At 34.3% G+C, this 13,164-nt stretch overlaps 1 pseudogene; it reads right to left on the minus strand.

Annotated features, from left to right (window-relative positions):
- LOC109349250 lies at positions 7,224-12,583 on the minus strand (annotated as a pseudogene).

Below are 13,164 nucleotides of genomic sequence, written 5' to 3' on the forward strand. Positions count from 1 at the left end.
ATGAAATCAATCCTATAATAAAGGATGGGTTAACTCTTTATAAGAGGCCTTGCCAAGTTTCCCTTTAACAAAAGAGTCTTCTACCAATGCAAAAACCAATACTGGGCATTTGAAAATGGATGATACTCTATGTTCTCAAGAAGAGCATATTCATTCTGATTTACTCAAAGAATAGAGAACTCATCGAGATCATCCTATTGACAACATTATTGGCGATATAAGTAATGGTGTCACTACTCGTTTGAAGCTAAATGATGCTTGTTTAAACATGGCCTTCGTTTCTCCAATACAACCTTCCAAGATTGATGATGCAATCGAGGATGAACACTGGATTCTTGCTATGCATGAAGAGTTAAATCATTTTGAGAGAAGTGAAGTTTGGGAACTTGTTCCTAGACCGAAAAATAGGCATGTAATAAATCAGATGAAAATGGACTTATCATTAGATATAAAACTAGACTGGTAGCACAAGGATACAATCAGGAAGAAGGAATAGATTTCGATGAAACCTTCATTCATGTTGCAAGACTTGAAGTTATTTGATTTTACTTGAATATGCTTGCTCTTTAAATTTTTGAGTTATATCAAATGGACTTAAAGAGTGCATTTCTTAATGGTTATTATATACAAAAAGAAGTGTTTGTAGAACAACCTCCAGGTTTTGAAGATTACAAACATCCCTCTCATGTATATAAACTAAAGAAAGCTCTCTATGGTTTAAAGCAAGTTCCTCGTTCTTGGTATGATCGTCTAACAAACTTTCTAATTAAAAAAAGGTTTTACCAAAGGAAAGGTCGACACTACACTTTTTATGAAGAAAATAAATCATCATACTCTTCTTGTTCAAATATATGTTGATGATATTATTTTTGGTTCTATTAATGAGATTTTGTGTAGTGATTTTGGCAAATGATGGAAGGGGAGTTTGAAATGTCTATGATGGGGAAGTTAAATTACTTCCTTAGATTGCAAATGAAACAACTCAAGGATGTTATTTTTGTAAGTCAATCCAAATATTGTAGAGATTTGCTAAAACGATTCGAAATGGATGCCTACAAAGTATCGAGGTATGATTGGTTCCCTACTTTATTTAAATACAAGTAGACCTGATATAATGTTTAGTGTCTTTTTGTGTGCTCGTTATCAATCAAAACTAGAAGAATCTCATTTAGTTGTTGTCAAAAGAATCATGAAATATCTAAAAGGCACAACTAACATTGGATTATGGTATCCAAAGGGAATTATATGTGATTTGGTTGGATATTCATATTTAGGTTTTGTTGGATGCAAAACCAAGATAAAAAGTACAAGTTGTACTTGTCATGCATTAGGAAATGCCCTGGTCTCATGGTCATGCAAGAAACAAGCTTGTTTTGCCCTAAGTACTGCTGAAGTAGAGTACATAGCGGCAAGTAGTTGTTGTGCCCAAGAGTTGTGGCTTAAATAAAAATTACAAGATTATGGCTTAGACTTAAGTTGAATTCCCCTAAATTGTGACAATACTAGTGCTATAAATCTCACAAAGAATCTAATAATGCATTCTAAAACCAAACACCTGGATATAAGACATCATTTCCTTAGGGACCATGTCCAAAAGAAATATGTGTCTGTAGAATTTGTTGATACTCATGACCAACTAGTAGATATATTCACTAAACCCTTGGCAACATAACCTTTTTACAAAATTAGACGAGAATTAGGCATTCTTGATAAAGCTTACGTGTCTTAAATGCTTATATATGATTATATGATTGCTTCATTATGTGAATCGTATGCCTACTTGCACTTAAAATTACTTATTTTTGCTCAAAATTTTCTTTTTTGGGTTATATAATAGATTAATTCGGGTAAATAATGATTATCAAGCATCAGTATGCCTGAAAATTCAAAATTTTGGGGTCAGTAACCGATTACTCTGAAGAGTAACCGATTACAACATTGAGAAGGAACTTTTAGTAACCGATTACAATCTGCATAATTGATTACCTAAGGCTGTTGTTTGAAATCTGGGAATTTTCTATGTTGAGTAACTGATTACTCACTTTGTGTAACCGATTACTCTGACCAGTATTTAAGTTTCCCTCGTCATTTTTCAAACACTTCTTCTTCTTCTTCCTCATAACCCTTCTTTTCATTTTCCCCTTAGTTTTCCTCTTAAATCTTCGTTTTTGATCCGGTTTGCGTGATTTTTGAGTTGTTTCATATCACAATTTTATTTCTAAACACTTCTATTCCATAGATTTCGTGTTTAGTAGCCTAAACTAAAAATCCCCAAATCTCTCAAACCTCAAAAACCTATTTTTTTCAAAAACCTCAAGCAATGGAAGCAAGGTACTTCATCTTTTGAAGCTAACCCTCTGGATTTGGCACGTCTTCTTGCCAATGTTGAACAACGCAAAGTTTTCTCAGAACATTTCCTTGGACGCTCCATATTTGCTCATAAGTATGGCAATGTCAGTAACTTTGAGTTTGAAGATTTCCATTTCCCTATTCTACTTGGCCAACGATATCTTTTTGATTTCTGTGACGAATCAAATGCCTATTATCCTGAACTTGTTAAAGCATTTTATTGCAACTTGGAATTTAGGAAGAATCGTTTAACATCAAATGTGAAAGGAATTTTTTTGATGTTAAACCCTTCAGTTCAATATGTTGTAATATATCTCATCAAGATAGCATAAAAGACTTCGGTCTTGCATGTAAATATACCTCACAGCCCTTTTCCTTATGCAATCTTCATTAAAAAAGTACTTGAGCATTTTGGTGTATCCACTACTGGTGAATCTAAAGTCACAATTGATGCACGCGATTGTAAAATCGATGTGGATGTGATTTACAAAATGGGCTTCTTTCGAGATCCCATTGACAGAATCTATAAGCATCAAAGTGATCGACAAGTTGCACCTGCTGATCCAAATGTCTCTACTCCTGAACATCAACCTTCTGAGTTTCATGCTGAGTCTTCTTCATATGTTGCCATGCTTACCAATTAGATGATCATGGATGAGTTATTCTCTCTTCGAGGCTACATCTCTAACTAATGGATGCTCTTCACGCTCAGAATCAACAAGTCCAATTTGAGCTTCAACGTCTTTCATATAAGATCAATAGCATAGATCTTGATGACGATATCATTGAGCCTGATTCTTAGAACATTTTTTGTTTAGAATTTCTATTTTGTAATGTTGCGTTATTGTGGACAAATTGCTGTTTTTTTGTTTTTCTGATTATTTTTAAACAATGTATGAACATCATTTATGTTTTCTGCTATACTATGTTACCCTTATATTTTCTATATATGTATTGTATGTATGTTGGACTCTTGGCTTTTCTTCTTTTTGATGAAGTCAAAGGGGGAGAAAAGTTGGGAGAAGTGTATTTTTTGTTTAAAAATCTTTCATGGGGGAGAATTTCCACATGAAAAGTACAAAATCGCTACTATACGAAGTGATCATGGGGGAGAATGTCAAAATGCTTCATTTGAGGAATTTTGTGATGATCTTGGTATCACTCACAATTTCTCTGCTCCTAGAACACCACAAAAAATTGGTGTTGTAGGGAGAAATAATAGGTATTTGGAGGAACTGGCTCGTACAAAGTTGAATGAGACTAATCTCCCAAAATATTTTTGGCCTGGTGCAGTTAGTACAACATGCTATGTTTCTAACCGAGTTTTAATTAGACCAATTCTAAAAAAAACCTATGAACTCTTCGAAGGTAGAAAACCAAATATTTATCACTTGCATGTGTTTAGTTGTATATGCTTTGTACTTAATAATGGTAAGAATAACTTAGATAAGTTTGATGCAAAAGTTGATGAAAGATTTGTTCGTGTTTCTTTTGATGAGACTTATCCCTCAATGGAGGATAAGTCTTCTTTTGATGATGATGACTTACCTAGTTCCTCTCTAAGAGAAAATTTTGTTACTGAAGCAAGAAACAACATAAAGCAATTGAAAATAGATGATGTTCTACTAGCACAAGATGAGCATGTTCATTCTAATTTTCCTAAAGAATGGAGAAATCCCTGATATCGTCCTATTAACAACATCATTAGTGATATAAGTAACGGTGTTATCACTCGTCTTAAATTGAATGATGATTGTCTAATCATGGCCTTTGTTTCTCAAGTTGAGCCATCCAATATTGATGATGCAATCGAGGATGAGCATTGGATTCTTGCTTTGCAAGAAGAGCTTATTTATTTTGAGAGGAAAGAGGTTTGGGAACATTCCTTTGTTGTCCTCCACCATTCATCCCTCCTTGGTTTATAGCTAGAAGGGTAAGACTATCCCTGACGTCCTGTAGTGTGTCTTCTATCCTATTCTGCGCATGATCCAACTCATCCATCTTTCCCTTCACTTCATTGAACTCCTCCCAGATGTTCCTTCCACTATGTAAGTTAGCAACATCCATTCTTGTGTGTGACCTTATGTTATAAGAGTGGCTTAGATTAGAGTTTTTCTTCTGAGGTTGTGCAATGGTTTTGAATTTAAAGCCCTGCATTTTTCAAACATTCATTAAATAATTATTCCTTAGGATTAATTTATATAAGGTTAATTCTCTTTTACCCAACGATAAATTGTCCACACAGTACTTGACGACCATCCCGCAACCGATTTCTAAGGTTATAATCCCCATTATATCGTATTGCGGTTAATGGCAACCATAGAAAGAGCACAAGGGCTTCATGGTATGCCTGTATTTTTCTGAGCCTCGCACTAGTAATTCTATCTTGAGCCTTGAATTATGCCCAGCCAGACGTCTATGTTTTGCATTTTTAAAGGAATTTAATGTGGTGAGGAAGTCTATAGAAGATTGGAGATAAAGGAAATAAAAATGGACTTTATTTATTGCTATCATCTTCTTCTTTTTTTTTCTTTTTTTTTTTTGAAGATGTAGGAATTAAAATGTTTCTCTTCCTCTCCCTTTTTTACAAAATTCAGTAGTCCACTCTAATCATCATCGACTATAATTACATCTTATTCTTTCGGATCCTCTTCCTTTGAGTTCTCCTCAATGAATGTTGACTCATTCTTCGGCTCGGGGTTCATCCATCACATAGATTCCCTCCAATTCCTGATTCCCTTAGTTGTGTTCTAATAGTCGTTTAACAATGTTCTGATCTTTGTTGGCAGATTAACCCTACTTTTATACTTTCTTGGTACACATACTCGAAATTTACAAGCCAAACATAGCAAAGGGTCTCCCAATGTCCCAACAAAGATACGGACATGTGCCTCCACATTTCTGCTTGTACCATTGTGTTTTGCCCTTAGCTTTGGCTAAAGCATTTCGGTACTCGTTCATTCTTTATTGCACTTCCTGCAAATGCGAGACCTTCTCCATCAAATGAGCAATCTGATCTTGTCCCACAATGACTTGTTGTTGACCTTCTTCGTACGGTCTGCAGAAGTTAGCCCAATGATCTTCCTCGTCACATCGATTGGAGCTTCACCCCCCACCCCACCAGAATATAGATCCCTTGACCCCTTTGGGCTAGAAGCAACTGTTGGTATTCTTCGATCAACGGGATTGTGTCTAAATGGGCATCTCGAAAACCCCCAAGTCACTATTCCAAAATTAAGTCAGCACATTGAGGGTTGCAACATTGACGTCAACAAAAAACAGATCATACAGTCTTTCGTACTCTTCTAGGAACTCAACTTGAACTTCGGAGGAAATCTTCTCAGCTATTACCTTGATACTACCAAGTATGGCAATCTTGAAATTTGCCTTTACCCCTTTCTTGACATTAGAACTACTAGCATTTGGTTGTATATCCATGGCCTTTGATTGTATGGAAAAAGACATCGTTGGTTTAAGATCCTAAAAAACAACATATGATAATGTTAGTCTTTTTACATAAGCCTAAGTAATACATGCATGACTTGATGAATATACTTTAAATGAGGGATGTAGTAACATAAATGTCGTGTGAAATTTCCCTCTTTTTCTCTTTTCTCTCTTTTTCTTTTGTTTTTTATTTTATTTTTTATATTTATTTTTGACGCGACATGTATGAATGAGAGTTGGAAACACGTCTTTTTTTTAATGTATCATATGCATGTAAGTGTTTGTACAACATGTTTTTTTAATGCATGATATGTATGGGGATGCTATTATAAAATGATTTTCTTAACATGGATATTATGATGACATGGTTTTTTTTAATGTGTGATATACTTGTGTATGAAATGATTTTTATACGCCTTATATCGTGACATAAGAATACCAAGGTGCAGTGATACTTTAATAAACTCAGGCTCATGTGACGATGACACACTATAATTGCGGGATGGAAGTTTTCTCGACTTTATGCCGAATAATAAATAACAATAAAAGATCTATACTCTCGTGTCCTATATAAAGGTGGTTTATCTTATAAAGCTTATTTGGGACAAAAGATGTGCTCCCGCTTATGTTATCTTGTTTGGGTTATTTGCTGTAGAGGGGGTATGGCTCCAACACCTAAACTGAGAAAACAAACTTCAATGGAGTTGTGGGTACAAGTATTATCTTGTGTCTTTATAATGTTGAAGATCAAATTTATAGGCCATGAAACAATCAATCAGATCCCTAGTTCATGGGTCACAACTCATGATAATGGTAGAATACAAAGGAGTGAAAAATCAAGCCTTCACTCAAAGGTGGGCAAAACAATAGTTCTGTTTGGTTTCATTTTAATAAAGATTTCGCTTGATTTCTGCAAGACTTGTTAGGCTTAAATTGCACCTTAATACACTAAAATCATAGCAAGGATAAACCATCAACTAGACATTCTAGCATCTTGTGGCTGACTTATACTTTTTGTGTGCTTGATTTTTTGGTGCTCCTGGACTCCGATTACTGCGTTGAAGAAATGGCAGAGCAAATATGAAAGATGCAGTGAAATCAAAGAAGGAAAAGGGAGAAACGGGGTTAGGGTGTAGGGTTATATATTTATTAAGTATCAAATTCTTATTGGTGGTACACGTTTTTGGTATTGGCACGTAGCACAGAAGATGTTGACTCACAATTTACACCCTTGAAAATCAACATAACTAGGCACCACTTACAATAGGCAAGTAATATATAGTATATAACTTCGCAAGAAATAATAAAGTAAATTATATTTTCATTTTAATATCCACTCCACAACACATGAATTTCACTTTATCCAAGCTAAAAGTAACATAAGCATGGGCTTCTTCGAGCATCATGCTACCCCTTTTCTTATTCTCTTCTTCGAAGTTTGCAAAACAAAATAAACAGAGTATATACACAACATGGCAACAATGACTTATCAATACTGCTAATGAATAAGTAGCTGAAAGTCTGATCAGAAAATTCAAACTGAAGCACTAGATCTATCACAGGACGTGACCCAAACAAGAAAGGCTGCATGGCAAAACATAACATTCTGACCGCAGCAATCACAATCAGAGTGCCACATGACCAAATACGCCCATTAACTGTGAAGTACATGATTGGTAATCATGGCATTTGATTGAACTTCTGCAGGTTACTCCAATGTAGCATAAATACAAGAATTAAGTCATTTTCCACGTTCTCTTTTTTTTTTGGTGAACTATCCAGGCATTTTCCACTTTCTTTACAAAAGGAAAATCCACACATTGACCGCATCCCACTCAGACCAAAATTCAAAGAATGCTATACAACTTCAAAAGCATCTGACATTTATTGACTTCATAGGACTTAATTCCTAGCAAAGACCTCCAAAAGATACCCTACAGCAACACAAGTCTTAACTTTCTTCAGGGAGAACAACGGACTTGGTCGGTCGAACCTTTCTCAATCCTTCCGGAACACTTCACTAGCTGTTCGGAACACAAAGAGCAAAGTAATTCCAGACAAAATGTTTCCTCATATTCACTGCCATTGATGCAACAGCCACACTGACTACAACGGGGTATGCAAAGAGTGCATGCCCTACACACATGAATGACATTACCCACCCATTGACAACCCTCTGCTGGACAGTCATACACAAGCCTTAAATTCTGGCATCTTGGACAAACTTCGATATCTATGGCTCGATCATCATCACAGGACAAATATAAGTTTCCCCGGCGATAGAAATGTGGTTTGTGAGAGTGCTGCAGCATCTGGTTATCAGTGCCAGACAAGAGCATAAGTTCTTCATAATGCTGTTGTGTAACACCATAGAGTCCACCTATGTGTAAATGCTTCACCCCTGGGATACCCATAGACCTGAAAGCTTTTAAAATACCCAGAATTCCTTCAATACTGAGCCTTTTACATCCAGGAACACTCAACTGCATAGTTTTAAGAAAAGAAAATTAATTAGGTACTTGTCAAAAGCTTGGGAGAAGAAAAAACTAGGAAATTAACTGAAATCTCAAGTATTCCTGACTAATAGAAGAATAACAGTTGATGGAAGTCAGATTTTATCACTAGGGGTGGCAATTGGATGGATTTGGATCCTAATGGATGGACAGAAAACTAACCACCAATCCATATAAATTCATTACATCACATTTTTAAATTATCCAATCCATCCATATTCAATGGATTCCAATCCATCCATTTTAATGGATTGAATGGATGGATATCCAACCCACTTATTTTTAATTTGAACAAAACAATTTTAATAAAGCAATTTGAAGAAAAAAATTCTTTTAAAAATTATTATTTAATAAATCATTTTTAAATATCGATTTTAAAAAATTTAAAAAGTGTTTTTTTTTAAAATTACTCTTAAAAGTGATTTTTTTTTTAAAAACACATTTTAAAAAATAATTTTCTTAACAAACACTTTTAAAAATTACTTTTTTGATAAACACTTTTAAAAAGGTGAATTTGTGAAGTTTTTTTATAAACACTCTTATTGGTAAAAATCTCTCGTACAACATAATTGGCACGGGTGTAAAAGTTCGGTTCGGTTTTTGACGTAATTTAGTGACCAAATCTAACACAAATATACGGTTCGGTTCTACTCGGTTAACCGCAAATTTTATTTAGGCACCAAACCGAACTGTTCATTAACGGTTCGGTTTTTTAACTTATTTAAAGAAAATCCTTTAAGAAATAGATGAACAAAATTTGCAAGGTATAGAGTCAACTAAATGAATACTAAACACATCAATAATAAAGTATTTATACTCTTTCTAGTAAAACAATAATAATTTAACATCTCAACGCACTACAAACCTGAAGTCCACAAAATTTTCGATAATGTCCAACAAAATTTAAGAATGACAAACTTGGTACCAATATTTTAGTTCAACAGTAACACTTAATACTCCACATCATTAGTAATGTCCTCAAGTTCTTCCTTTATTTTCTTTTAGTTCCTTAATTTCTTTATTTAATTAATTTCATCTCTGAATATTGACAAAATGAATACTAGTTTTTTAGTTTTCTTTAGGTTTATTTACTAATTTATTTTTTCTATTTGGGTCTTATTTATACCCTAAATGTATTAATAATTCTACATTATTTTTTAATATGCGGTTTGGTTCTAATGGTTCCAAAATTTATAAAACTGTGAACCAAACCAAACTTAAATGGTTCTAATTAAAAAAACTATACCGAACCGAACCGCATTTTATGGTTCAGTTCAGTTTCATCGGTTTCAGGTTTAAACCGGAACCGCTTACACTCCTAAAAATTGGGATTTCCATAAGTTATATGCAACAGTCCATCATCCTGAAATATTTTATTTTGTTATTATATTATCACATTAGTCAATAACAAAAATGATATACTTATACTTTGCATTAAGATGTTGGGGTAAAGCACTAAGGCCGAAATCATTTATACTTTTTTGATCAGCACTTTTTAAAATCACAATTGCAATTTTCAGCTTTTGTAAAATGTGTGGAATTGTGCTTAGAAAGGTGAGAGAGATTTTTTATATTAATATTGAATTAATTGGAAAAAAATTGTTTTTTATTTTTATTTTTTTGGATGGATTGGGTATCCATTTCCATTGGATATAATGGATGGATTTGAATCCATCCATTATCAACACTATCCATTGGATTATATCAATTTAAATCCATTAATTCTAACGGATGGATTTGGATGGATTTAATTTGGATAAATTTGGATGGATTTAATTTGGATAAATTTGGATGGATTTAATTCGGATGAATTTGGATGGATTTTGGATTATGGGTAATTTTGCCACCCCTAATTATCATGTATATGAAACTAATAAATATGATGACTAGACTCACCACCTATTTTAAAGTGTGAGGATGTATCAAATGCCTAAGCATTATTTAACCTGAATGCATCTAGACAGCAACAGCTTGCATGCATCAGAGTTAACAGTTAAAACAATTAAATTGCCTCAACTTGACCTAGAATCTACTTTTCTTTCATACCTTCCTTAAATTTATGGCCTTCCAAGCACAACGAAGTATAACAGATTTTCTACCAATGCATGAAAAGATGATAACAATACAATAAATAGCTAAAACTGCCTAGTCAGAACTCAGAAATCAGCAGACATAAATATACAGTAGCAGTCAACAATATAAAGGGCAACCTAGTGCACAAGGCTCCCATTTACTAGGGTCTGGGAGAGTAGATGTACACAGACTTACCTCCGCAAGTAGAGAGATTGTTTCCGGGATTTAAACCCGTGACCTCATGATCTCTAAGCAACAATCTTACCGTTTCACAAAGTTCACCCTCTTGTCTAATTTTGGACAGAAAACAAGCAATTCCTACTACTACATGTTTACATCCATATATGCTTCTACAAATTATCAATTAAATATAGAATATCCACAAAATGAGTTACATAAGGGAAGATAGAAGAAATTTCAGGCAATATATTTGGATGATACAAAGAGGCAAATGTTATACAAAGAATCTGCTGATATGCAATTCACATAATGGTGCCAAGTCAATATGTTTGAAATAAATTGCATCATCAACCAGACACTAATCAAAATAAAACAACAGCACTAGCATTAACCATGCAGCAGAAATCTAAAATCACATTTCAAATCCATGATATAAAAAAGTTAACGAATGGTTACCTTGATTAAAGCGGGATTGGCTTCAAGGACACGCTTTATACCATCATCAGTTATCCTAGTACACTCCACCAGGCTCAAGCACTGAAGTTTACCCTGAGATCTATTGGTAAGTTGGAAAAGAACATCATCTGTAATCCTCTCATTTAAAGGCTGGTCTATGTGAATACTCCTCCATAAAAGCGGATCACTTCGAACCGTATAATGCAGAGATTTGCATACCCTTTCAACAGCAAGAAGATCAGCCAAGCCCATATAACTAAGAGCAAAACTTAATGCCGGATGAGGAGCAACTTCATCTCCTCCAGGGCAATTGTCACCATGATCTATGTCGTCTTCGAAGTCACAACCAAATCCCAATATGTCATCCACATCACAAACAGATTGAAAAACAGAATCGCAGGACTCTCTACTTGAACATTCACCAATGCTCTTCTCCTGCAGCTTGTTCTCCTCATTCTTCTCCTCCCCACGCATGTTCCCCCAGGTGGGGAATCGGTCGAACATCATAGCATTGTTGAAATTACTCCAAATAAAGTTCATAGCAAAAACCTGATAATTGTCCTCACTCGCCAAAACACCACCCCTCCAGTATCCACCATAATCATATTCCAGCCACTCAGTGAAGGCAGCGGTAAAGGAAGTGCTCATGTCCATACCGAAGGGATCCGAAGGCAAAAGATCAAGAATGTCATTGGAGACAAAACCATGTGTGGCAGCACCTCTATCACACCCATAATAAAAACAATTCTCAACATCATGCCATCGAAACCCATCACCACCACTACTCAAATTCTCCTCACCCGCAAAAATCGGCGAACGTGACAAATTCACAGCCATCTCTCTTCTATCTTTCTATCAAACTACTGATTATCTATATACTCACCCTCACCCTCAACTCAAATCAAATTAACCACACCTTATTTTTTATTCTCTTTTTTGGGATTTTTTCAAGACAGCAAAAATTTTGGGGTTATTTTTTAGGATATTGACACAATGAGAGGGGAAAAGGGAAAATATTTAAAAATAAAAATAGGAGTAGAAGAGATCTAACAAGAAAACCCTCGATTTCGGATGGCAAACTAAAACAACGCACCATAAACTTCACAGAGTTTCTTGCAATGAACGAATCCGATGACAATAACAAATAAAAAAAATCTAAAATGGAATCAGAGGACGAATAATATAATGAAGTTTGTATACAGAAAATTAAAAAATGAACTTTCTACCCTTATTTTTTGGTGATTTGTTAAGGATTCAAAGCGATAAGGAGAGAATAAAATAACAATAGCGTGCTAAAAGAGAAAAGAAAAGGAGATTGTTAATTTAGCAGAAGGAATATTAACTCTAATTCCTCATCAACGAAGCGAAAGGAAAAGGAAGAGAATGAATTGAGTTTGGAATTGATGGGATTAAGACGGAAATCGGAGGGAATTGAGATACTTACTGTGGCGGTGGTTGCGGTTTTTCTTCTTCACCGCTGTGTTAGCGGAAAAGGGAAGATACCGATTCCGATAGAGATTGCGGAAACAGAAAGAGAGAATATTGAAAAATCTACACAAAACGGCATTATAAAAACAGATGAGTAAAACGGCATTATAAAAACGGTAATTCTTAAATAATTACTAATTAGCCGATTAGGGTACTAAGCAACTAATCTGTTTTGATGTATGTTTTTAATAAATGTCAGACATCACCGTATCTTTGAGATAGTTGGACAACTAGCAAGTCGTTGAATTAAAATTTCTGGAATGAGGATAATAAGATATAGATAAATTTTCTTGAAAATAATATATTCGAAAAATCAAAAGTTTTATGTATTTGGATACAAAAGTATGAATTGGTTTATGTTAATATGGAATTATTATTTGGAGCTCATTATATTTTCTCTCATTGTCTATACTAGTGTGTTGTCCAGCACTCCGTCTCGATCGACTCGCATTCGTATTTTTTCTAATATAAAATATATCAGCTTCATATTATACTATTTAGGAAAAAACAATTAAACTATAGAAAATATAATATATGAACTCAATAGATGGTGAAAATATAAATAAGAGAGTGTATGAAATATTAAATATATACCGAGGAAAATAATATGTGAAAGTTTATATTAATTATTAATAAGAGATGTTCAAAGGATAATAAA

This window comes from Lupinus angustifolius, chromosome LG01 (genome assembly GCF_001865875.1).
Source record: "Lupinus angustifolius cultivar Tanjil chromosome LG01, LupAngTanjil_v1.0, whole genome shotgun sequence".
Classification (NCBI taxonomy): domain Eukaryota; kingdom Viridiplantae; phylum Streptophyta; class Magnoliopsida; order Fabales; family Fabaceae; genus Lupinus; species Lupinus angustifolius.